Source organism: Bubalus kerabau, chromosome 13 (assembly GCF_029407905.1).
Source record: "Bubalus kerabau isolate K-KA32 ecotype Philippines breed swamp buffalo chromosome 13, PCC_UOA_SB_1v2, whole genome shotgun sequence".
NCBI classification, from domain to species: Eukaryota; Metazoa; Chordata; class Mammalia; order Artiodactyla; family Bovidae; genus Bubalus; species Bubalus kerabau.
In genome coordinates, this window is record NC_073636.1 from 40,457,273 (window position 1) to 40,485,132 (window position 27,860).

The following is a 27,860-nucleotide window of genomic DNA, read 5'->3' on the forward strand; positions in this document are numbered from 1 at the left end:
TTTGGTTCCTGGGACCCATCCTCACTTGGAATATGAGAGTGCTTCACCAGGAGGGCTCCTCAACTTCTCACCTCTTGCTTTGTAGGAAGTGCATGTTCTCTCTGTGTTGTGCAAGGATACCTAGCAAAACAGTAGCAGAACCAGAAATAGAACCTGAGGGACCTGACTCTCAGGCTGAGATGCTTTTTAAAGCCAGGTGCCTGTAACCTGGGGCAAGACTTTGAGATGCAAGATGGTCTGGAGATTTCTTTCAGCAGATCTGTAGGGATATTTACTGCCATCTGGATCCTTTGATGCTTCAAATTTTGACAATATTTTAGCAGGCATAAGCTGTTCAAACTTAAGCTGTTTAAAATCACGTGGTTTCCATCAGGTTGGGATAACACAACTGTCTTTTCCTCAATCAGCTAAACTAACCAGGGGGAAGAGCCAACGATTTACACAGCCTTGTATCCTCATTCCTGAACACAGTATTTGATCCTGAAAGTACTCAATAAAAGCTTGTTAAGGAAAATGGGATAAAAAACTAAAATAGTCTTACATGTTTAATCAAGGCATGCCAAAAATATCTCCTAGTTGTTAGAATCTCTATTTTTCAAGTTGTCAAATAGCACTGATAGAACTGGGATATATTCATACAAAGGAATATTATTTAGGAATAAAAATAAATAGACAACCAATAAACCCAATAGCACGAATCTCAGACCCAGAGACGGAGGCCCCACACTCAGGATGATGACAGAGTGGATCCCCTGGTGTCATCTCCATTAGGACCACAAACCTTCCATGACTGTCACAAGAGACAAATAACCTTCCCTCTTGAGTGAAGACATTCTGGGCGCCTTTGCTACAGAAATTTAGCCTGTACCTGGCTACACATAGTAAGTCACAATATTCACCACAGTATTCCTTTAAGAAGATACCTTTCATTGTACTGATGGAAAAAATAGGATGCTCTTGCCTTAGGGAATTTAATTTTTCTGTCGCAAAGCAACCTGTTATCCAAATCAAACTGTTGTTGAGCACCTGCTGTGTACAAGGCATGAGTGTAAACCTTGGGGATAAAAAGCTGCATAAGATGCAGCCTCCTGACCTCGAAAGCTTCCAATTTAGTTGAGAGACAGAGCAACTAGAAAACTGAGGAGACAAACAACAGTGTTCCGCGCACACATGACACGGTTCAAACTTGGTGATACCAGAAACAGACATCCATGTGCGTGTAGATTCATCTGATCCATCATATCTAGCCTTTACTTACTGATGAAAATATAGAACTCTGAGTCGTCTCTAAAAAGCCAATTATTAAGCTATTATTTTGGGCTTTTCACCCACCCACCATGAATATTCCAAGTGAAATACAAATAAATAAAAATACTCTTCTTCTTTTCTGTTGCACTGAAAAATAATTCCTGCTAGACTTGAGCAAATCACCTGCTTTGCAATTAATGTTTATCCCTGAAGATTCAGAGTGCCAAGTATTTTGTAGACCCTTGAATGCTGTTGAAGAAGTAGCCTGCTGACACCAATAAATACAGATAATGAAATCAAGAGTTAAACACTTACAATGTAAATTAAGACTAGACTACCTTGAAACGCCATTTTGATTAGCAAAATAGAAACATGATTTGACAACATACTCTGGTAGCAGAGCTGTGCATGCATGAGTGCTAAGTCCCTTCAGTCATGTCCAACTCTTTGTGACCCTATAGACTGCAGCCCACAAGTTCCTCTGTCCATGAGACTCTCCAGGCAAGAATACTGGAGTGGGTTGCCATGTCCTCCTCTAGGGGATCTTCCTGACGCAGGGATAGAACCTGGGGCTCCTGCATTGCAGGTGGATTCTTTACCACTGAGCCACAGGGGAAGCTCGGCAGAGCTGAAGAGAAGCATAACTGATAGGAGTGCAAAATGATACCATTCCTATAGAGGAGAATTTGGCTAAATTACAGAAATTTGTCCATTGACACCAAAATCGTACTTCTAAGAGTCTACTATGAAGTAGAGTCTATACCTGCACAAATATAAAACCACTTGTGGACATTTATTCCTTTGGCATTATTTGCAATAATCAATATAGTATAGGTTGAAAAGATATGTCCATGTCCTAATTCCCCAGAACCTGTGGTTGTGACTTTTTGGAAAAAGAATCCTTGCATATGGTAGTCAGGTTAAGTATCTCAAGGTAAAATCATCTTGGATTACCTAGGTGGTCCCTGAGTCTGGTGAGTGTCCTTGTAAGACACGGGAGACTTTGTTAAGTACACAAACAAAGAAGAGGGTGAAACAGGCAGATTGGTGTCATGAGACCACAAGCCAAGTGACCCCTGCAGTCACCAGAAGCCAGGATCCAGGAAGGAGTCTCCCTGGGGATGTTCCAAAAGGAGCCTGACCCTGACCTTGATTCCAGATTTCTGGATTCCAGAATTGGGTAAAAATTAATTTCTGTACATGCACACACACCTGAACCCAGTCCATCCACATATAGCAGTGCCGTGCAACCATAAGAAGTAATGAAAACATTTCCTATGTTCTCATTTTGCTTCTTTCATTCACTCACACATTTGTTAATATCTCAGCATAATTAGGGAATGTTGTTCAGTAGGATGGTTTTGCTTTAATGAACATGTACCCATATTTTAAAATTCTAGGCTTCTTTTCTCAGAAGTCTTTCTAAAATATACCTCAGGCTTCCCCATCTTCCATTTTATTGAGTTATAATTAGCACACAATATTATATTCGTTTCAGGTGTACAACATAGTGAGTCAATATTTTTATGCATTACAAAATGATCACCACAATAAGTCTAGTCACCATCTGTCATCAGACATAGTGTTTCTAGTGTTACTGGCTGTATTCTCTATGCTGTACATTAATCCCCATCTTCTTAAACAGACTATTCATTCTTTCTGAAACCATAATTTATTTCCCCCCCACCTCTGTGGCCCCCTGCATCTCCTCCTAAATTGGCATTGCTACTAGCAACAAAGGAGAAACACCCCCATAGACTTTCTGTATCTAATTTTGACCACATCTTGCCCCTAAACTGACTCATGGCTATCAGAGACAATTTGTGTTCATCTTCTTAACTTCCACAGTTGGGATCATTCCAGGTACTTAGACTTGCCAGCTCTGTGGTTTCCAGGTAACCAACTTGTTAATGTATTTTATTTCCAAATTTTTCTTTCATCAGAATTTTTCAGATTGGAAGAATTTTTTTTTTAGATTGACTAAAATACCTCAAGCTTGAATGTTAATCCTGATTGTCATGACTGTTATGTTAATTTTAATATCAGGAAAAATTCAACTTTTATCCACAAATATTCCTGTCAGATAAATTCATTGTACCTTTCCTCTGGATTATGATTCAGTGGGTCAGACATACTGTGGATCTTCATTTGGATGTTATTGCTACAAAGAGCCTCCTCCTGTTGTCTGTTTTTTGCTGATCATGGGACTCTTTGCACTCTTATCTTCTTAAAAAAGATACAACGTATTAAATTCAAGTTTTTTTTCTTGCATCAGCTTTCACCCTAAAATACTGACTTAACATCATTTAATATGTATCTTGTGCTCCTGAGAATCTACACCTAAAATTCCCCAAAAAGAACCGGTGACAACCCTTCATAAGAATGAAATGCAATGCCCAATGCTTAAGAAACAAGAAACCCAATCTCTGTTTTCCAGATGATATATTACTGTATACCCTAAAAACATATATTATTTTCTCCTCCAAAAATATTTCCTATTTGTTTCTTTTCTTTCCAAATCTCTGTCAAGAAAGGAGATTTAATACTTAACTTTAAACTTGACTATAAATCATTTTATATGAGAATTTCAATTCAGAAAAGGCTCAAAAAATTTTTGAAAATGTTCTATTCATTTTGATATGTCTGATGGATGCCTGATAACAGAGTAATGCCCAAAGGGAAAGAAACCTAATCGTTTTTCTAAATGTATTCAAGCAGATGTTTTCACAGCTGTGCATTTCAACCACGATGTCATCTTCTGGGGGCATATTTTCTTTTTTTTATCATCAAAACATTAATAACATTTCGGTATTAAATCATGGATTTAGATCAACAGTGGAAAAAATAAGCACAGAAGTAAGCACATGAGAATGTATATAGTAAAAAAAAAAAAAAGTCTTTGCATGATAATGCTTAAAAAAATCAAGAATAGTGTAAACTATGTCAATAGAAAATAAAAATTGAATAAAAGATGACATATGAAGAGCAAAAATTTGATCGTCACCTTCACCTCTGCCCCCAATAAACAAAGTGTCATCATTAGATTTAATATTAGATCAGATACACACTTTAATTTTCAACTAGGTGTTAAATTTTCTAAAAATGAATACAGAGTATGAAATGTCAACAGAGTGTATTTACTCAAAATGGAGAACACCATCATACAGCTTGTTTTCCTTGCAGATTCCTGCAATTTTCTAGGGAAAAAAATGAATCTCAAAATAATTATTGGAGAACATAACCTTTCTTGGGAAAAACAATACAACAGTTTAAATTCTTTTCCTGATCTACACATAGACCTATGTCTTAAGTTTAGAGTTTTTACTTGGTATTTCAGATAGGATTCTTAGTTGCAAGCAACAGACATTGGCTGCTTAAGCAAAAGATAATTGATTTAAAGAATGTTGGCTGTCAAAATCAATGGGAGACTGGAAAAACAGGCTTAGAAAATAACTAGGAAAATAGGTACTGATGCAGCTGAGAGTTACAATGAGGATGAAGCTTCAACCCCCTTAGAAGTCACCATCTAATGGAGGAGACAGACACCTACCTAACTAGACAGTAGTAATTCACAGCAGTGATACCTGCAACGCATCACGCAAGATGGCAGGGAAGACTGCTGAATGACAATGAAAGGAGGCTTCAGAGAAGGCTTCCTGGAGGAGGTGATACCTGGAACTGGGAAAGGATGAACACACCCAAGGCAAGGCTAGGAAGCAAAGGCTATGCAAAGGGCTGTGTGAAGAATATCAGAAGCAGTTTGATTTTGTGTGGTTCTACCCAGCTTTGTGCTGTGAAATCAGTTCTGAATATTGGAAGGACTGATGCTGAAGCTGAAACTCCAATACTTTGGCTACCTGATGCGAAGAACTGACTCATTGGAAAAGACCGTCATGCTGGGAGAGATGGAAGGTGGGAGGAGAAGGGGACAACAGAGGATGAGATGACTGGATGGCATCACTGACTCCATGGGCATGGTTTGAGCAAGCTCTGGAAGTTAGTGATGGACAAGGAAGCCTGGCGTTCTTCCCTGGGATCACAAAGAGTTGGACACGACTGAGCAACTGAACTTTGTGCTGTGATAGTATTCAGCATACCACTGGGGTTTACAGAAATGAGTGTGTATTCTTGTAGCCTTGTAAAAACAGCAGGGCCTAATGAGAGTGGAGGGTGGTGATGAAAAAGTGAGAGGAGACAAGTGGACTTCTTACACATCTGTGGGAGGCCGGATGAGATGACAGCAAAGGCAAATGCCCTGACTTTCAGTCCTCCCCACTTACTAGCTTTGCAATCTTAAGTGGGTGACAATTCTCCAAGCTTCAGTTTTCCACATCTAGAGAATGGAGACAAACTTGCACTGGGCTCTTTATTCTAAAGAGTGTGTGAATGCTAAGTCGCTCCAGTCATGTCCTACTCTTTGCAGAGGGAGTAGCCTATAGCCCACCAGGCTTCTCTGTCCATGGGGATTCTCCAGACAAGATTCCTGGAGTGGGTTGTCATGCCCTCCTCCAGGGGATCTTCCCATCCCAGAGATTGAACCTGTGTCTCATTATGTCTCCTGCATTGGCAGGTGGGTTCTTTACTTCTAACATCACCTGGGAAACCCTATTCTAAAGAGTAAATCAGCGTGGAAAGAATGAGTACAATGCCTGGTACCAAAATGTTCAATAAATGTTACTTTGTTTCTCCCACCTCTCCCACTCCTAGAAAATGCAAACAAGGAAATTTTGTTTGCTCAGACTGTCAATTTGTGTACACACTTTATTTCTAAATGTGTTTAATAGGAGGAGTTTACACAGCTATATGGACCTCCCTGGTGGCTCAGACCATAACGAATCCGCCTGCAATGGGGAGACCTGGATTTGACCCCTGGGCTGGGAAGATCCCCTGGAGGAGGGCATGGCAATCCACTCCAGTATTCTTGCCTGGAGAATTCCATGGACAGAGGAACCTAGTGGACTATAGTCCATGGAGTCGCAAAGAGTCTGACACAACTGAGTAATTAAGCAGAGCAGAACGCACAGCTGTAGTTTTCCATGATTTTACGTAAGTGTACACTGAACACTGTCACAATAGGTCAAGCAATGTCCTAAAATCTTTTATACCCACTTTTGTAACGTGCACCCCTTGGCAAGTAGGGATATTTTCATTGCTGCCCCCATCACACTAGGTGAAATAGCTGTATCTTTTTGGACCTTAAATGATGCTGGATTAAGAATGCTGGTCAAAAGCTTATGGACCTAAATTTGTGACCCAGCAGTTTGTCCCAGGTATATTTTACTTCTCTGGCGTGCCACAAGACCAAACCCAAGTGTGGTTTATGGGTCTTTGCAAAGTTAAAGTAATAATTCAGGTTATTATAAGTGAGATTAATAACTTAAACTGTACCAGTCATAAAGATGACAAAGTAACACCTCTGATACTAAAAAGTTCGACTTGAATAATTTATCCAAAAGATGCCAAGAGATACTTCTCTCCATCAGAGCTGAGATGAACTGTCCCAGTCAAGCCTATCCCAAACTACAGGGTTATAAGCAAATAAAATGCTGGTTGCATTCAGCCACTGAGTTTGGAGATTGTTGTTACAGAGCAAAAACCAGAGAGGGTATCTGTTGTGGCCTCAAGGATCTGAAACTACAAATCTCAAAGACTTGTCTTCTCTGCTGGACAAAGCCAGACACCATCTCCAATGGCTTATCTCTAGTATCCTTCTTGTTTTGCAAATTCTTTGAGAGTCTATGACTCTCTGCTTGACTCATCTCATGACCTCAGACTAGTCTGGTGTCCACATGATAATTTAGATTTTTGTTCCCAGAAAGTGACTGACTTGACAGGGATTACTTTTCCCAAAAAGAAAACAGTAATGTAGGGGCAAGAAGGTAGGAAGAAAAGTCTTCCAGAGGGAGAGACAGACATAAGAAACAGCTTCAAGAATTTGAGCGCTGGTACTTCCCTGGCAATCCAGTGGTTAAGACTCCTTGCTCCCAACACAGGTGGCACAAGTTCAACCCCCGGTGAGGGAACTAAGATCTCGCATAATGCATAGCATGCCCTTCCCCAACCCCCACCCACCAAAAACGAAAAACGAATTTAGGTGCTGGCAGCAAGGAAAAAACCCAAAGTTTGTCTCCATAGAGGATATTAGGGTATTTGCAAAATAATTAGTAGAATATTCATAGGAAAAGCATGAGGCATACCTGAAAGAAGCCGGGGAATAGAAATTGACTTGATCCTTCCAGTGTTACAGGAAGTACTTAAAAATGTGCTGGGTTTGTAACTAGTTCCTTGAAGTAGATGGGCAGACAAGAACATAGATGAAATTTCCAGAAGAGTTGGAAAAAGGGTATATCAATTATCTTTGCCACTAAAATGCTGTATAGAGACCAACCACAAACTTCAGCAGCTACACTGGTGTTTGTCCAGCTCCAGGGTGTGTGGGACTCACCTAATCTGGGTTGAACTTGGCTCATCTTGGCTGAGACTGCTTCCATATCTGGCAGTTCACTAGCTACTGGTTGATTCAGAGTGGCCTTGGTTGGGAGGACTGGGGTACCCTGGCTCTGGTCCATATTTCATCCCCTTGGGACCAGTGGAGCAGCTTGGGAGTGTGCTTCTTATGATAATGACCAAGGGCAGGCATGAGCAAGCCCAACTGCACAGCATTTATGAGCCTCTAATTGTGACATATTTGCTGTTATCCTACTGGCCAAAGCAACTTACATGGCTGAACTGAGCATCAGGGGAGGAGGGCAAAGGGAATGAATGGAGAGAGAGAGGAATTAAGAATTATGACCATTCCCAATTGAAGAAGCTGGGCTCAATCCAAATTTCCCTAGAATCCCAGATCCTAGAATCCTAGGATCCCTGTGGCCTGAGGTTAAACTGAGGAGGAAGCAAGAGTGCAGCTAATGAGCACTAAGCTTGCTGTTAAACAATTCATGTTTGTCTACATATTTCTAATATACATCTGGAGATGTATTACAGAAAATGAAGAATGACAGTGAACTTTAGGTTCTGAATGACCAGAAGCAGGGACCTCCCTGGTGGTCCAGTGGTGAAGACTCTGTGCTTCCAATGCAGGGGGCCCAGATTCCATCCCTGGTCAGGGAACTAGGATCTCATATACTGTTGTGGCTCGGCCAAAAAAAATAGTAGGATTTTTCAGTGTGATCAGTTCTTCCATATACTGTGACCTATGTGGGGAATAACGGTAACATAAAGGTAGTTGTAATGCCCCTAGAACCATATTCCACTTGCTTTAGGTTACTTTTTCACTAACACGCATACATCATACAGGCAAACATCTTACTTCATTATGTTTCACAGATACTGCGATTTTTGCGAATTGAAGGTTTGTGGCAACCCTGGGTTGTCAGATAGCCCGCATCTTTTAGCAATAAAGTATTAAAGTACTAAAAAAGAAAAGAATTATGATCATTCATCAATTTGTTAGGGAAGTGATCTTGTAAAAATCAACCTTGATAATGGACAAAGGGAGATTTCGGACTGATATACCAGGACCTTTTGTTTGTTAGGTGACATTCCTAGCCCTGGAGACTTGAAACAAAGGAAACTTCCCCCTTCATCCTGTGTCTGCTAGGAACACACAGTCTTTTATCCACACTGAAGGAGCTCATATTTCTGCCTGGCCATTCGTGTCACTATCTTTTTATGTTTGGTTCTTCAAAACCCCCCACCAGACAGACTGCTGGACTTTGGAGCCAGAGAAGGAGGCTCTCCTGATAGAAAGGAGCTGGAGTCCATGGGGTCTTCCTCGGACAAATCCCTCCCCGTATCGCCTGCTTGAGCTCCTCTCTGAAGCACCCAGATAATAGTATCTGATGCACACTTCTTGAGTTGATTTACAAATGCTAATACCATCGCCAAATGGAAGATTTCCCTGAACACCTTGCCCCACCTTACTGGAGCCTAAGGATGGATAGTGTTAACCCTTGTGACCTCACCATCAACCAATCAGGAAATTGTGCATGAGCAAGATGCCCCTCCCTCACCTGGCCTTTAAAAACGCTTTGCTGAAACCCACTGGGGAGCTCACATGTTTGGAGCACTCCAAGTCCCAGGTTCTTTGTATGGCCCCTTAGAGTAAACTTACTAAACTTTCCTTCACCACAACCCAGAGTCAGTAGGTTACCTTTACTGCAAGTGGGCAAGTGGACCCGAGTTTGGTTCAGTAATATAAGAACTGCATTCACTATGATACTAGTGGGCTTTCCCAGTGTCTGTTAAGAGCCCCAGGTGTAATCTCAGGAAGGAACTGCTAAAACGAGAAGGACACAACAGATTGTTATGCTCTTGTGATGACACAGGAAAGGTGACTTGGATGATTGATTAGAAGGCAGTTTAGGTCATAAGACCTTGCCAGTGTTTACCAAGAACTCCCAGGGGAGAGACAGTGCTAACTTTAGTGGAAACTGCTGGAAGGCGGGAAGTATTGTTCAAGAACTGCCGGCCCACCAGGGCTCTGACTCTGCCTGACTTGATAAAATCTTTTACGGATTGGCTTGTTTGGCCTGGACTAGTTGCACGGAGTCAGATATGACCGAAGCGACGCAGCAGCAGCAGCAGCAGCAGTCACGCAGAGCTTAAAAGCCGCAAGCAGGTATTGTAACACCGAGCTTCTGAACCTGGATCACCAGACTTCAGGCACGGATTCATGGTGATGCTGCCGAGACCTCCAGAGCTCGTGGGGCCCTTGAGAGCACTCACTCTCCTTCCCCTGACAATTCTCCAACTACAGGACCTACATGAGGTCCTGCAAGTCTCTAATGATAGATCCCCGTCTTCTAGAAGCCCTGACCCTTGGAAGTATATTCAGAGTCTTGACACAAAGGAATTTATTTTAAAGTGTGGCATTCAATACACTGTTTATATGGTTTATATGTCTCTTACTTTGGAAAGTGAAATCCTAGCGAACAACAATTCATATTTAACTGGGTCTGGTATACCACAAGATAAGTTGAACTTGATTGGAAAACACTGGCAGATGTAAAACTTACTCTGCTGACATTCACCCAAGAAGCTGAGCAGAAATTCTTTTTTTTTTTTTTTTTCAGATATTTTCCAATTTTACTGAGATGTAAGGTCCGAAACTCCAGTACTTTGGCCACCTCATGCGAAGAGTTGACTCATTGGAAAAGACTCTGATGCTGGGAGGGATTGGGGGCAGGAGGAGAAGGGGACGACAGAGGATGAGATGGCTGGATGGCATCACTGACTCAATGGACGTGAGTCTGAGTGAACTCCGGGAGTTGGTGATGGACAGGAGGGCCTGGTGTGCTGCGATTCATGGGGTCGCAAAGAGTCGGACACGACTGAGCGACTGAACTGAACTGAACTGAATTAACACACCAAATGTAAGTCTAAGGTGTACAGCGTATTGATTGACTTAAAGGGTAAAGTAACTATCACAATAAATTTGGTTAATATCCATCATCTCGTATAGATACAAAAGAATGAAAAAGAAAAACAGTTTTCCCTTTGTAGTGAGAATTCTTATACTCTCATAACTTTCAAATATACCTTACAGCAATCTATTTACTATAGCCATCATGTTGTATATCATATCCCTATAGCAGTGTATACTATAGCCATTGTGTTATGTATTATATCCCTACAGCAGTGTTTACTATAGTGTTTATTATAGCCGTCATATTGTATATTATATCTCTGATATTTATTTATCTGATAGCTAGAAGTTTGTTCTTTTTGACCACCTTCATCCAATTCTTCCTGCTCACCCCCCCATTTGCCCCATCTCTGGTAACCACAAATCGGATCTCTTTTCCTGCAAGTTTGTTTTATGGGAGTTCTTTACTTCTTTAGGTTCCACATATAAGAGAGATCATACAACATTTGTCTTTTTCTGTCTTGACTAACTTCACTTATCACAATGCCATTGAGGTCAAGGTCTAAGAATGAACAGACATTCTTGGTGTTCCACCCAGTGTCATCTGTCCTCACCTCAGCCTGGAGGCCACGTGCCAAGAAAACTTGTGACTCTTGTCCAAAGGTGTTTTTCTTCTTGTGGGAGCATACTTGGTCCATGCACAGGGCACGGTGAACACATCGGAATCACTGCTCTCAGAAGCTGCCCTCACCAATGCCAGACAGGGAGCTGATGGATAAGGAGCCCAGCTCCCTCATCTTGGTAGTGGAATAACTCAGGAATGCCGTACTTATCTGCTCGATCGTGAACCCTCCCCTCTCTGTCTCCCTTCTTCACCACTGCGGCCCCAGTGTTTCCTGGGATCCTCTCTCAAATCAACTACTTGCTCTCAAATCTGTTTCAACCCTAGAGAGCGCTCAGTCTTACAAGAGAATACAGTCAAAATAATAAGCAGAGGTTGTTAACAGAATAGTACATAAGATTTTCAGTGTTTCTTTGCCAGCATTGAGTTCAGCAAACAAGGAACTGATGTTGTAAGTTAAATCAAAGTGAATTAAGTTGATGAAAGTCCAGCAAGACAAACCTCAGGGCTTCTAGGTGGATGACAGACAAGACAGAGAAAGGATGGTTCCAGCCATCTACGTGACCGATCAGTCTAGACCTTAGCCTGGGGCAAAGTAAGGTGAACTGTAAAACATCTCCACCCTTTCTCACCCAACTCAGAAACTCCACGAAGCCTGATAGAAAGACAGCATCATTCTTTGTGGCTCCTCCTGCAACTTTTTCAGCTCGCACAATATTATATTTCTGAGATTTTTTTTTATCAGTTCTGATATATATCCTATTATTTTAATTGCTTCATCATAGTCTGAGGGCATGAATCCTGTACAATGCATTGCTTCATTCTCCTGTAGATGGATATTGAGATTGTTCTAAAATTTCACGATTGCAGCCCGTGCTGTGACAAACACTCCTGTCTATGTCCCAGTGCACGTGTGCCTCTATGTGTATGCATGTGTGTATAGGTGCGTGCAAGGTTGCTAGGTTATATACACAGGTGGAAAACACTGAATCTGCAGCAGTGGTCGCCTCTGGTGGTGAGTTTAGCAAGAGTGGCCCTTGGAAGGAATGTGATTGTTTGATGGGCGTTGGTCTCATCATTCCTGACTGAAAATACAGGGCTCGTGATTTAAAAATACACAGTTACTCTGGTTTTGAACTAACCCAGAGACAACTCTTTTCTGGCTTTAACTTGTTATCTTTCCTTGTTAAAACTTCCTCTCAAGCTCTGATGTCTCCAAGAAGCCTGTGCTCAAGAAACAGAACCAGGTCTGTGCAAAGTTAGTAAAACACTCATGTAGAAAAGGAATTTTTAAATCCGTGTTTAATAGAAAATGTTTCTCTGACTCTTAACTTCTTCCCCCAACTTTATAAAAATCTATTTTCAGAGTATTGACTTATGTAAACAGTCCTCACCTCTCAGAGAATTCCAGGATAGCTTTATCCATCAGGCTCTGAAGCCCGGCAGCTCAGTGATAAAAGCCATGTAGGTCATTTCAGGCTTTCAGCCTTTGTTATTTCAAGTCAATAAAAATAGTTGGCCAGGAAGGTGACTCAGGAGTTGCATGCTCTGGCTTACTTGATTAAGATAATGGCAGGTTGATTTGGCTGTTTTCATTCCTCTTCACCGCTTTATTCTTGCTAGAAATGAGATAAAATGGTCATTCTTCCTTCCCCATCTCCAGTAAGTTAATCAAAAAATTATTTTCACCACATTGATGTGATTGCCCACAAGATTTCTGAATTAGATAGCCCAGGTTTTCCCTAACTTCCTCACCAAAAATTCCATCCATGAAGGTATAGTTCAGAAATAGAACATGAGTACTATGACCATGTGAGTTTCCATCAGGAGGGAGGGAAGCTGTGATTCAGCTGTTTTGCAGACACTGATTACCTAATCAAGGCAGCAACGACTCTGCTGCTATTTAGAGGTGACACCCTGGATCATGAAATCTTTCTCATTTTGAGTGTTCCCTTTAGTTTAGAGAGTGTGGAGTGTTTTAAAATATTAATGAGACCCCAAGGCCCTTCTGTGTTAGCAGATCAGGCTATCAAGAACTTACCTTAACTAGTCAATAGAAATAATACTTCAAAATATTAGTAACTAAAATTCATAAAGCTCCTGATACTGTGAGACACTGTAACTTTTTTGTTTTTGATCAGTTTTTATTGGAGTAAGTTGTTTTACAGTGTTGTGTTAATCTCTGCTATACAGCAAAGCGAATCAGCTATACGTACACATATATCCCCTCTTTTTTGGATTTCCTTCCCATTTAGGTCACCATAGAGCATTGAGTAGAGTTCCCTAAGCTATACAGTAGGTTCTCTGTAACAGGTTTTTTCTTCACACACTATCTTTATCCACACAGTATCTTTATGAGATAGAGATTACTACTATCCTCATTGTGCAGATGCAGGGGCTGAGGTTGTTGCTGTTTAGTCCCTCAGTTGTGTCTGACTCTTTGCGACCCCAAGGACAGTAGCCCACCAGGCTCCTCTGTCCATAGGATTTCCCAGGCAAGAATACTGGAGTGGGTTGCCATTTCCTTCTCCAGGGGATCTTCCTGACCCAGGGGTCGAACCTGAGTCTCCTGCATTGGCAGGCGATTCTTTACCACTGAGCCACCATGGAAGCAAAACACCCAAAAAAAGCTCCGTGAGGAGCTCTGGAGAGGATACTGTAAATAATATGCTGTAAGAGCACAAATTTTCAAATTTTCTTTCTTCTCTAGAAAAATCACCAGCTCTCTTGAACATGACCCAGTGTGATTCAGAGCAAAGGATGAGTCCTGGGCAAAATCCAATGTGGGGCAACAAACAAGAAACTGGCCTGGGGATGAGACTCTTGGGCCATGAGATTCCAGGGCCCTCATTCTCAGGGATGTGCAGTGCTGGCCTGCACAGAACCCAGGTTGCATAATTGTTCCAAGTCTGAGCTTTGAGTTCAGGCTAAGGGCAGTTTCCCTGAGTACTCAGCCTGGGGTCAGCAGGAGCAAAGAGAAGGGAGCTGGAGAGAAGCTGAATGCCCAGTGAGGGCGTCAGTACAAGGCTTACCAGCATCTTCTGCTCACCCCAAATGGGCCTGCATGGAAGATGCCTTAGGGGGAGGAGGGGAAGTGGAGGGGACCAGCAGTGGGCTGCACATCTCCAGTGTGTTCTTCTGCTCATGACCAGCTTCTAGGCAAGCAGCACCACAAGTGGGCCTACATAGCCTCACCCATCTGGCCTGCCCTAACTGCCCAGACCCCCGTCCCCCTGCTCTCTCCTTCATGATCCCTCTCAGTCACTCTGATTCTCTTTCCCTTGTCTGTTCCCAGCTCTTGGTTTTACACTTGCTGTCTGCTTTGGATGGAAACTGACCTTAGCTCTGCTCATGGTGCCCGGTTGACCAGGCCTCACCCCAACATCACCCCCAGGGCGGCCTTTACTGTTCCGACCCCAGATGAAAGCAAGGCTCATCCCTCCCACACACCCTTGACATCAACCGGTTTGATTTTCCCCAGGACACTTTTCATAATCCGAAATCATCTTGTTCAAGTGTGTGCAGACAGCTCTGCATGGTGAAAGCTTCCTCTATAATGGGAGCTCCGTGCCAGCCAGGATTCTGCTATTACTGCCCCTAAGAGTGCCTGACAGACAGATACAAATACCATGTGGTATCACTTATATGTGGAATCTAAAAGAACACTACAGACAAATTTATTTAAAAAACAGAAAGAGACTCACAGACATAAAAATCAAAGTTATGGTTTCCAAAGGGGAAGGAGGTCAGGGAAGAATAAATTAGGAGTTTGGGACCAACAGATACATTTGTTGCTGTTCAGTCACTCAGTTGTCTGACTCTTTGTGATGCCATGGACTTTAGCCCACCCAGTTCCTCTGTCCATGGGATTCTCCAGGCAAGAATACTGGAGTGGGTTGCCATTCCCCTCTCCAGGGGATCTTCCTAACCCAGGGATAAAACCCAGGTCTCCCACATTACAGGCAGATTCTATATTCAATATCCTATGATAAACCATAATGGAGAAGAATATGAAAATGAGTATTCTTTTTCATATTCTTCTGTATGTATAGAGGAATATATATGTTCTTATATATATATATATATTCTTATATACATATGTGTGTTATATATATGGATATAAAACTGAGTTACTTTGCTGTATACCAGAAACTAACACACTAATAAGCTATACTTTAATTTTTTTTTTTAAAGGAGTGCCTGGTGTACAACAAGCACTTGATAAATGTATGTTGAGTGGATGAACTCTGTCTGCCTGTTTCAGGCAGAGAAGGCCATTATCTTGACAATTCCTATATTTCTCCCATCCACCCTCTCTGATATACATCAAGTTGAGAAACCAGATCTTGGCAAGTGAGTTTTCATGTCTGTAATATTCTGGAGGCCATACTGGGCTCCTGAGTTTTGTATCACGTGAATATGAAACAACAACTGATCTCCGAAACAATGCAAATATCCAAAGGGAAAAAAAATTAGACGAATTACCTGTTGATACTGCAGACATGACCCAACAATAAAGAGGAAAGAATCAGTGATTCAGGCAACCAGTCGTGTCCAACTCTTTGGGACCTCATGGACTGTATAGTCCGTGAAATTCTCCAGGCCAGAATGTTGGAGTGGGTAGCCTTTACCTTCTCCAGGGGATCTTCCCAAAACCAGGGACTGAACCCAGGTCTCTCGCATTACAGGCAGATTCTTTACCAGCTGAGCCACCAGGGAAGCCCAAGAATACTGGAGTGGGTAGCCTATCCCTTCTCCAGAGGGTCTTCCTGACCCAGGAATTGAACTTGGCTCCCCTGCATTGCAGGCAGATTCTTTACCACCTGAGCTATAAGGGAAGCCCCATTCAGGCAACAGTATTCGTGAATCTCTAAAACATGATGAGTGACAGATGCAGACACAAAAGAACACATCTATTCCACTCACATAAAATTCTAGAACAGGCAAAGTTATTGTCTAGTTATAGAAATCAGAACATGGCTTCTTCATGTACAGACTGACTAGAAAGACAATGAGAGAACTTTGAGGTGAGACGGGAAAAAGCATTCATTTTGTTTGGGACAGTTATTACACAGATGGGTACCTTTGTCAAGAATTATCGAACTGGACATTTCAAAACTGTATTTTGTCATATGTAAAAAAAAGAAAATGTTACTGAAAAAATCCCTCTCTCGACCATCCCAAGGTGAAACAGGGAGATAAAAGCTGTGTGATTAACTGTAAGGAGAAGTTAAAACTGCCAGAATAGGGAGTAAAATGGTGAAACGATATAAGAGAAGACTTCTCTGATATAACTCTGAGGAAGCCCAACTCAAGATGAGAGAAGAAAGACAAGGATATTTGTTGTTTCATGCAAGTGAGATGTCAGACACGGAGTTGGCTTCAGGGTTCAAGGTTCACGAAGAACTGGGACTCTGTCTGTCATCCCCTTCGTCTGGCTCCTTTCCACCCCACTCCCCGATAACAGGACGGCCGCCGCAGAATGGGGGCTGGATTGGCCCTCCCTGGGCCCCCTGCCTATCACTGAGGCTGGAGGATGGAGGAAAAGCCAAGTTACCTGGGAGAGAATGAGGGAGGAAAGCTCCCCAGAGAAAATGGGGCGTTGTCACGTGACATATGGTGAATGGCCATGGAAGGGGAGTCAAACTTCCAACGGAGGCCACTACCGCATTAGTACAAATGATGGGGAGAGTCCAGCAATCCATGAATAACGTAAACGCCACCCCTCACTCAGCAATATGCCAAGAAGACAATCGTACCGGCTACAGCTAATGACCTCCAACTTGGTGGGTGGGGACTTGCATGTGTGAGGAATGTTTTTCATTTTATTTTCTTGATGAAACTAAATCTAAAACCTGCAGGTAGCAAATATGAGATCACTGTGCCTGGTGCTTCCTCGTTCACACAAATCTATCATCACTTCACTCCACGAAGGGCAATTGTCAGGTAACAAGGGGCTTCCTCCAGTCCCTAACCTGCTGGCAGAATTATAACTGAGCATGACCTTTGTATGGAAAGGAAGCTGAAGAAGCAGCATTTGAATGCCTGCCTGAGTGTTTTCCCTCATTCAGAAAATCCAAAGTATTGCTTGGATTGGCTCTGCTTTCCTGAGATGCAAACAAGCCTTTCCATCTCCCCATCATAGTTTTTTAGAAATGTTTAAGCCTTCCAAAACACTTCTCCGGTCATTCATTTCCCAACATTTGAATCTACAGTTCCAAGAAGTAAAGAACATTTGCAGATTTTTTTTTTCTTTTCTGGTTCACAGTGATAGGATACAACACAATGTACCAAGAGAAGCCCAACTGAGATCATTAAAACTTCACCTTTTATGAGACAGCTAACAGTGATTTTGTCTTTTTACCCTAGAAATCCAGCAGAAACTCATGAAGTTGTGCCTTCTGCTCCCCCGAATACACAACACATAAGTCATACCTTGCTAGATCAACTTGGCGTCCCAGAACCAGTCTGGGGAGCTGGTCCTATAGCCACGGGAGTGACACAGACAAGCTGTGGGTCACCTTTGTGAATGGTGGACTCAGAAAAACATCCTCATGGGGTAACCTTGCTGCAGTTGTTTGTATTTTTTTCACTCCTTGGTATAGACTGTGTATATCTTTGCAGTATGATTGCCCTGTGAGATAAATTGATATGATAGAACCCAAGTGGCAGGTACAATCTGTAGTGTTTGAAGTATAATCTGAACTGGCTAATTTAAACAGTTTTAAAATGGATGCAGACAATTGAGTGTTTGCTAAACTTGGATGGGATGTGGAGGAGAAGGTGCACTCAATAGAACTCCTTCAAGACCTCATTTCTCAGCAGTGTGTGGACCTGAGAGGTAAGACAAAACGTCCTAGGAAGGAAGATTCAGATGCTCAGAGACTTCAAGGAAAGGTTGTGTGCTCCTCTGCCAGTGCAAGGGGAACATGGTACTGTACATAGGTTCTACCAAAAAAGTCACTTACATAAAGGTGAAAACTTTCAGCCACCCACCCTGCTTACCTTGCATCCAGCAGGAAACCAAACCCAGGGCAGGTGATCAACTCCCAGTTTTCTGAGCCAGTACAGAATTTTGAAATATTCTTCTATCTTTAAAGTCCTGAGTGAAGTTACTTGATTTTTGACCTTTGAGGGGGAAAATTGCCAACAATACATCTCATTGTTTGATTTGTAAAACCAAAGGGTTTGAAGATAGTTTCATAGAAAGAAAAAGGATGAGAGAGATAGAGAAAAAGACTGAAAATGACATATGGGGAAAAGGCAGTTTAGTGACTAGACCTGGATTGCAATGTTGCTCCATCACTTAGCAGTTGTAGGGTTAAAATTTGAGGCAGATTCCTTCTCGGAGCCCCAGTTTCCTCAAGTGTAACATGGAGACAGTGACCAAGAAGGGTAGCTCTGGAGCAGAGAGGATCCTTCCGGTGGTTGAGATGCAGAGGGACTCAAGACAGAATTGCTCCTATTGGTGGCTCTTGCTGTTGCTATGGTTACCCCGCCCCGCCCCACCGCCCCCATGTTAGCTACACACAGGCCTCTGGCCCTTACATTTGGAGTTTGTCCTCCTGAAAAGTCACTCTTCTGCCAGTAAAGGAAATGGCCTGGAGTCCTATTCTCAGATACTGTCCAGGGCAGGGGAACCAGTGCTCACTGTGTGTTTACTCAAGCCAGAGGGTTCAAACTGCTTCCTCAAATGGTCCCAGGGAAGCTTTGTCAGCTGAGTGTTTATGATCGGCTGCCTGGGAAGGAATAATTAAACTCCTGCCAACACAAAGCGCCCTGTACACACCTCGGCACAGCCTCCTTGTTTTTTTCTAAATGGCATGGCCTCCTGGCCCCCAGAGACAATCACATCTGTGTTGTGATTTAGCCAGAAGTTTTAAGGCTTCAATGCTTCTCTTGCCCTCATGGGCACTTTGTTAGGAGCAGTTCAGGGTCTGTCTCGCCAGGAAGTCCATGGTCCCCCTTAGCCCTCGCTGGAAGGGGCTGAAGTGGGTCCCCTACTGCTAAGGGAGACCAGCTCCCATCTCAGCTCCCATCTCAGTAGAAGGTGCGACTTCAACGGATACGGAATACGAAGCAGAGGGCCAACAAGTGCCAGAAGGGCATGCCTTTCCAATGCCTTTCCAGAAGGGCATGTCGATGCCCTTCTGGAAAGGGAGCCTAATTGCACAACATCCTCATCCCGGAGGGCCAGAACTCCTGGTGGAGAGGGGCTCTAATGAAAAGGGCTCCTGAAAGGGACAGATTCATACCTGTACATGCTCAGAAGAGATGATGAAGGGAACTTCCTAGTGGTGCAGTGGTTGAGACTCTGCTCTTACGGCCCATCACTGGGGGCACATGATATTTCTCCAAGATATTTGAACCCTGAGGGGACTGGTTCCCAACGTGGATGCCCCCAGTTCAGCCCCAGGGACCCACCAGCTGCACCAGGGGACTCACACACTTGAACACACTGCACTGCTCAGATGTGCAGAGAAAAGGGATCTCCTCCTGTGGTCTGCCCTTGGTCCTGATCCTCCTCTACCAAAGAGGGAGAGAAAATAGCTGACTCTTAATTCTGCCCATCTGATCCGTTCACCGTCCTCAGAAACGAAGCTCGGCCTTGCTGATTTCTGTCTCTTCTGCTTCTTTCACAGAGTCTTTTGCAAAATGGCTTTTTGGATGTTTGGGAGGAAGGTTTAGGGTCCTGGGGGATGGTGTCTTCTGGCGCCTTCCCGGGAGGGATGGCCTTCGTGTCCCTGGTTCTTGAACACCTGACTGGCCTTTGGGGCACAAAATGTGTGACTGGAGGTCTCCGGGTCTATCCCAGGCCCACAGGGACCACCAGCCATCGTCCTCTGGCTGGTTAGCATCGTCTTCGTGGTCCCTGACACAGATGCTCAAACCATGCTGAGGCCCCCAGTTGCTGAGCACCCACCTGGCTTCTGCAGACCTGTTACTTCCCCCCCCCCCCACCCCGTAACTGGCCCCCAGCAAGTGCGCTCGGAGCTCTCAGTGCATCAGCCCATGAGGGCCTGGGAAAGCTTCATCTCAGGCCTGTCATCCACAGCAACTCAGCCGAGCCCTGACATAAGCATGTGAGTGCAAATAGCTCACTGAGGAGATGACACTGGGAAACACTGGTAGGGAGGAAGGGAAGTAAACAGGAAAAAGAGAAACCAAGAAAGCGTGCATCATTTAAAAAAATATATTTATTTCTTTATTTGACTGTGCCGGGTCTTAGTTATGGCATGCGAACTCTTAGATGTAGCATGTGGGATCTGGTTCCCTGACTGGGGATTGGACCTGGGTCCCCTGCATTGGAAGCATGGAGTCTTAGACACTAGACCACCAGGGAAGTCCCAAGGTTGCATTATTAAGCACATTGCCACTGTGGACAACTGGGGTTTAATCCCCGCCCAGGGAAGCTGAGAAACAGGGCAGAACAAGCCTCAGAGTTAATAATTCATAAAGCGAACTGTGAAGATGACACAGAATATGCATGCAAGGCAGTGCAGCACCCAGCACTTGATAAAGGCTCAGTAGACTTGAACACAGGCTGCTTCGCCACCAGCACTCAGGCCCCGACTGCTGCTGGCCAGCTCTTTCCAGGGCTTTTTTGGCTGTTGGCTTTTTAGGATGTCTTTGATCTCTTCTTTCTGATCCTCGCCCTCTTTTATTTTCACTCCCTGAACTGAAGCATGTATTTCCCAAGGTCCAGTCTGAGTTTTCCACTGTCTTCCTGCTGAATGACTTCATCCACACCCAAAGTTAATGGGAAAAAAATACTCAATTCCCTGCAAACACTGAACCATAGAGACCCCCCTGGGTCTCCATTCTGTCTTACTCCAGTGAAGGGACTGCAGCAGTCCCTGTTAAAATGAAACCTTGTCATTGCCAATGTGTTAGAAGGTGTAGTAAAAGCAGCTGAGTGAATGTTTGTTTGATGATGTGAAGTGTTGTAAGGTTTTGGGGGAGATGAGTCTTTTCATACCACTTTGATGGGAGTCCAACTTTATATGGCTTTCTCAGAAGGCATCTTGACAGTAATTGTTGAAACTAAAAATACATACTTTTTACCACCCAATAAGGCTACTTTTTGCATATCCATCCTAGAGAAACTCATTCAAATGTGTGTAGTGGAATTCATTCCTATTAGTTATATTAGCCACATATTGCCAAATGTCCATAGATAAATGAAAAATGATGTATTTATGCTAAGTCGCTTCAGTCGTGTCCAACTCTGTATGACCCCATAGACGGCAGCCCACCAGGCTCCCCCGTCCCTGGGATTCTCCAGGCAAGAACACTGGAGTGGGTTGCCATTTCCTTCTCCAATGCATGAAAGTGAAAAGTGAAAGTGAAGTCACTCAGTCATGTCCGACTCTTTGCGATCCCATGGTCTGCAGCCTACCAGGCTCCTCCACCCATGGGATTTTCCAGGCAAGAGTACTGGAGTGGGGTGCCATTTATATGATAGAATAACTCTATGGCAGTTAAAAAGAAATGAATGAGAACTCTGGGTCGGGAAGATCCCCTGGAGAAGGAAATGGCAACCCACTCCAGTACTCTTGCCTGGAGAATCCCATGGAGGGAGGAGCCTGGTAGGCTACAGTCCATGGGGCCGCAAAGAGTCAGACACAACTGAGCAACTTCACGCACTCACTTACTCACATATCAATCTGGATAGATCTAAAATAGTTGGGGGAAAAAAGCAGCTTGCAAGCACTGGTAACTTTTCTATCCCAATAGTTTTGCCTTTTCCAAAATGTCTTATGAATGAAACCAAACCATGTGCAATCTTTTGAGACTGGCTTCTTTCACTGAGTGTAACACATTTGAGATTCGTCCATCAGTAGTTCCTTTATATTGTTCAAATGTGTTGCCTTTTTATCCGGCTGATAGAAACCAAACTCACAACAATGGTGAACTCTGGGAGGATGGAGGGAGCCAGGGTTGGAGATGGAGAGCATTAAAGATTTGGCTTTATTGGTAATGCTATCACTGAAAAGAAATCAGTGGATTTCTGTCTTGACATGTGTACTTGAAAATTATGTTTACAAAGGCAGTAGATGAAGTTGATAATTGCCCTGGTCATTGAGAGAACACCTCTGTTCTTAGATAATATACAATGGAGTCTTTAGGAGGAAAAGCTATGATGTATTCAACTCACCTGCCGAAGAGAGAGAGAAGATATAGGAACTTCCTGATATCAGCTGAAGAGGAAAGGAATTTCATCAAGCAGGGAAAGAGACAAGCTGGGGGAAGCGTCTACCTTCCAAGTCAAAAGCAGAAAAGAGAAGGTGGGGAAAGGGCACACTCTTCCCAGGCATTTTGGGAGGCAGATGTAAGATGAGAGGAAGCAGGAGGATGAACAGGCACCTCAGAGCTCAGGTCCAGGGTGATCAGAGCGTGTTTGCATAAGGGGTTGTGAGGTTTGTCAGCCTGGTCCTCCACATGTGACTAGGGCTGGGATCCATGGCTTCAATTCATTTGCTGCTGAGGATAGTGAACAGTACTTGGGGGACACCTCGGTGACACACGTGTCTCTCCTCAGACCTGGTGAGCTGAATAGCTGATGTCGGGTGATGGAGGTCAGGTGTGCAGCAGGGGAGCCCAATGGAGAACTAAAGGCGAGAGCTGGACTCTGGGGGCTCCTGTCCCATCCCTGTACCATCTGCCTTCCTATGTGCCATCTTAGCCTTGACTTATGATGGTGAAGGGAAAACCCAAGGTGGTCCAGAAATATAGGTGGGTACCACATCCGCACTGGTACTGGATCTCAACTTCAAACAAGGGACTTATTCTTCAATGTCACCTCCTAACTTCTCACCCCACCTCTTGGTCTTTCTAGATATTGCTACTAGAGTATCAAGTGCTACCTTCCACTCACCTCTTGGGATATTCACCTTCCCTCCCAACTAAACTTCCTTTACCATGTCCCTCTTCCTGCCAATGGCTCCAAAATTTTCAGCATCCAGACAGGTCACTCTCACCCTGTCCTTTATCCTTTTCTTCTCAACTGAAACTTTCCCTGAAGAACATCTCTTCTGCCTTTGACATTTCCTGACTCATTGCTTCTTCATTCCCGTGTTCATCAGCCCCAATGAGGAGTCATTCCTGTTTAACCAATCTTTCTTTCACTCTGGTCTCTCCCTGTACATTGCTTTCTTCATGCTGCTGTCAATCATTCCAACCCCTCCCCCACCCCACAGCAGCCTCCCATTGTCCATTTCATTAGTCACTTCCTGGTCATCTTTAGTTTAATTTCTCACGTCCAAGAAGTCACTGCCGTATACATTGTTACCTTCAAATTGTCTCATATTCATCTTTTTTCATAATTTCCGTTGCAGCCTCCTAGTTCTATAACTCATCACCCAAAAACCCAGTAACCATCGGCCTTCTTGACCTCAGTTTCTCCACCCTCCCCTACAGTCCACCACTGGACTAATCTTACTTCAGCATCATTTCCCCAGACCACACCTTTGCTCAAGATGAACAGTGGCTTACTGCTCTTTATCATGTCAAATTTAAACTTCTCTGCCTGACTATCATCATCTGGCCCTACACCCCAGTTTTCCCACCCACCCCACATTTTTTCCCATTCCAAACTAAGTTTCCTCCACCCTGTCTGTTCTGTAAACACTCTATGCTTAGTCCTAAGCATAGAGCTTTGCTCCGACTTTCCATTCTCTGTTCAATCAAAACCTGTTTAACTTGTTAACATCTATGGGATCTTTCATGGCCTTTCATCCACATCTCATGTTCTATCAATACTAAAACCAGAATGTTGGGAGCAAGAGATCAGATTTGACCAGGGCAAGCTGAGACTAAGAGTCTACAGAACTCCCACTAGGTGACAATCAGGCATTAGGGCCATAAGCAGAGGTCTGAGAGAGAAGCCATCACACTAAGGATAGTTCTGTGGGTGCAGGAGGTGGTGTCAAACCTGGGACGTGAGTCTATGACAGAAGTATGAAAGAAGACTTTCAATTCCCAGAAAAGGTCAGGCATCTGAGTTTGGAATGCACTCAGAAGTCACAGACTCAGTTCACTCAAGGGAAGAAAGGTGTAAAGAAGAGGAAGGCAGGAGGCTGGTGGTGGAATTGGTGGCAGTGGATGATTCTGGCAGGCTGACCAATGAAAAGTTCTTGCCTTCACCGTGAACATCTTGTTGTGCTTGCTTAAGCTCTATAGTACGTAGTCTCCAAGGAAATTCTTTCCTTCACCTTTATGTAGAAGTCATTCTGCCATTGACAAGGGGCATTTATTTCCCCTCTCCTTGCTTCTGGGTTGGCCTCGTGACTGCTTTGGTCAATAGACTATATGGCATGTGATGTTATGGAACTTCTGTCCTGAACTTTAAGAAGCCTGGCAGCTTCCACTCCTTCTTGGAACACAGTTGCTATGCTGGAAGAAGCCCAAGGGATGTGGAAGAGAACCGGACACTCAGTGTTCAGCCCCAGCTCAGCTCCCAGCCAACAGCCAGAGTCAACCAGCCACGTGAGTTCTCCATTGGGATGTCCAGTTCAGAAAAGCCCCCACATTGTCGACTAGAGACACCACATAGAACAGAAAAACATCCAATGGGGCCCAAGTCAAACCACAGAATTGGAAAGATAATAAAAATGTTGCTGTTTCTAAGCTTCTAAGTTTGGGAGTGTTTTTCTGCAATATAAAGCCAAAACAGACTCAATGAATGTCTTGGCTTCTAATCGGTACTTTCCTTAGACTTCATTCATGACACCTAATATGCTGAGAATCCAGAAAGCAAGGTGCCTGGCATGCCTGGGGGAACCAATTCATTAATGACTTGGGTTCGTCTTGATAATTCTCTTTTCTTCCAGGTGTAGCATAGATAATCTCATCTATCTTTTGTTTAGATTCCATTTTAGCATTTTAAGTTATTTGTATTATTTCTCCAATTTTTAAAAAACTTATTTATTTGTTTTTGGCTGTGCTGGGTCTTCGTTGCTGTGCACCAGCTTTAGTAATTGCGGCACACAGGATTATTTGCCCCTCAGCATGTGGAGTCTTCCCAGACCAGGAATCAAACCTTTGTCCCCTGCATTGGCAGGTAGATTCTTTACCACTGGACCACTAAGGAAGTCCTCTCCAATTATTTGTACTGACTAATCTCATGTACTCCAAAACCAAACCCATATTTAAATCTTTTCTTTCCTTCCCTGTTGCTTATTGCAAAGTAAACACACAATACACATTGCTGAATTGAAAATTCATTTCCCAATATTCCTTTATTCCTATAGGATTGCCTTTTAAGTCTAGCTCAAGAGACCAAGAAATAATATCCACCTTAATTCACATCTTATGTGTAATGGTTTAATCATTTAAAGTTTCCTTGGAAAACAGAAAACCACAGACATATACTCAAAATAATAAAAATTTGCCAAGATTAATTTGAAAGAAAATAAAGTCAAAAATGGGTAATTGCCAGTGGCATTTGGGTCCAAAGCTGGATCAGAAAGGAATCAGAAACATTTTATAATGCCAGCACGTTCATTTTAAAAACTCCAAACATTGAATGTATCTTCCAGCATTGTGTTTAAATCCTTGGCTCACATGCCTCGTGGTAGGGTTCAAGTCTGAAATGGGGCTGAACACAAACAAATGAGGTGAGCGAGATTCCACAAGTCAAGTCCCCTGGAACACAGCGTCTTCTGGAATCAAAATAAAATTAGAAGGTTATTCTATTGTCAATATGGGCGTGTTCAGATTTTTGGTTTATGGGAATGTATATGGCGACTAGGCAGCCTAAGGACTGAGACATAAAGAGCAATCATCGACTTAATCTAAACACACGGCAACTGCTTATGAGATAAGCGATAAACAGGTTCTGCAACAATAAAACTCAGCATACTTTTGAACTTATGAATTATAGTTAGGAATGGCTAAACCTGTTTGGTCAAATATGTGACAAATCTTGAAGCCTGATACTTTGTTGGGAATCTTCTCTCCTCACCATCAGGATGAAGATATTGCTTCTGATGGTCCTAAACTATTAGAAAATCAAAACCAAAGTCTATCTCAGCACTTAAGGAAATCTCAGATTAAAGAAAAAGCCAGATCATATGTAATATTAAAGGCACTTCAAATAGGTCCTTTTGCAACCTGGAAGAAATGACTGGAGTACGCAAACACCCCTATTCCTGAGGCTCTGCAAGCCAGAGAATTCCACTGATAGAGTTAGGGTCACATACAGCATAAGAGAGATTGGTTCGATCCCTGGTGTGGGAAGATTTCACATGCTGTAGATTTCACATACAAGCAGGAGGTGGCTTGTGAAGGTCATGTGGCTGCCTTGAATCAAGATAACGACAACGAGCTTCTGGAAACTCTAGTTCCGATCTTGGGGGGTGGCGGTAGACAAGCCACCTTCTCTGCTCAGCCTGTTTCTAAACTCATCAACATAAAAATCAATAATATTGATATCTGTCTTGCTTGCCTCACAGGATGTTATAAAGCTCAACTGAGATAATATATGATAAAACATGCTGGAAACTAAGAATGAAACACTATAAAAATATAAGATGTCAGATATGATATCAACATGGGAGGCATAAACAAGAAAGGAAGCATTGACCCAGCTTGCAAATCAGATGATGGGATGAATGAACACATGACTGATACCATGGTGAGCCACATGAGTCGTGGATATTTTCATGTGGTGGCAAGGGAAACATGATATGTAAACTATGGCTTCTCATAGCTGGAAAGGCTTTATCAGACAACTGGAATGTGGAGGCCTCAAAGGAAGGAAGGAAGGAAGGATGAGCGGGTGAAAGAAGGCAAGGGGGAACACATCATATTTGCTGGGATGTAGGCGACATTTCAAGCTCTGTATACTTTGGTCAGGACTAGATGATGGGAAGAATTGAAGGACAGCCTGAGGAGAAAAAGGCAGGAGACATGCCAGTCATGAGCAACCAAATGTTTTTCATACTTCCTATTATTTTTGTTTTGTTTTTTGTTTCTTTTTCATACTTTGTCTCATTTAAGCCTCACAAACCACCTTACAAAGTAGGCATTATCATCCCCATTTTACAGAGGACAGAACTGAGGCTCAAAAAGTTTTATCTAACTCAAGGCTACTCATTCACAGATGGAGTTTAGATAAAAACTCAGGTATTTCTAAGGCTAAAACTTAAAGTGTTGGGTTTTTTTTCCCCTGTGCCTTGTGTCATTATTTACAAAGTAATGGGAAGTCCCAAAAGCCCCAGTGTGGGTAAGATTGGAGAAGGATGTTGGGGTGAAGTGAGAAAAATGTGGTCCAAGCAATGGGAAGAGAAAATTCTTCCCTCCCTACAAACTTCATGTTTTGAATGACCTAATTTTCTTTGAACTAGTTTAATATGCTCATCTTTTAAATCATAGAACTTAGCCATGTTTTGTTTTCTTTTTTTTTCTCTCTCTCTCTCCCTACAGGCAAAAAGAAAGAGAAGATAATTACCTTGGGGCTGACCTGCCTTTTTAAACACACAAGGACAACCTGTCAGCCATCTCGTGATCCCCACCCAAACCACCCGCTCTGGAAATAAACACATTACCCGCGCCGGAGTTGCTGCAAGACCAGAATTACAGGACAATCAACTATAGGAAATGCTATTGCAAATACAATGG

At 43.1% G+C, this 27,860-nt stretch overlaps 1 long non-coding RNA gene across 3 annotated transcripts; it reads left to right on the forward strand.

Annotated features, from left to right (window-relative positions):
• The first annotated feature begins 9,297 nt into the window (after positions 1–9,297).
• LOC129626258 (uncharacterized) lies at positions 9,298–27,834 on the forward strand. 3 transcript variants are annotated; one of them, XR_008701872.1, is made up of 4 exons: positions 9,298–9,868; positions 10,323–10,622; positions 17,607–17,796; positions 24,544–24,858. It is a non-coding gene; the product is annotated as an uncharacterized LOC129626258 (long non-coding RNA). The 3 variants fall into 3 exon arrangements; XR_008701873.1 differs by lacking the exons at positions 17,607–17,796; positions 24,544–24,858 and adding an exon at positions 27,666–27,834; XR_008701871.1 differs by lacking the exon at positions 24,544–24,858 and having other exon boundaries at positions 17,607–17,839.
• Positions 27,835–27,860: the final 26 nt, after the last annotated feature.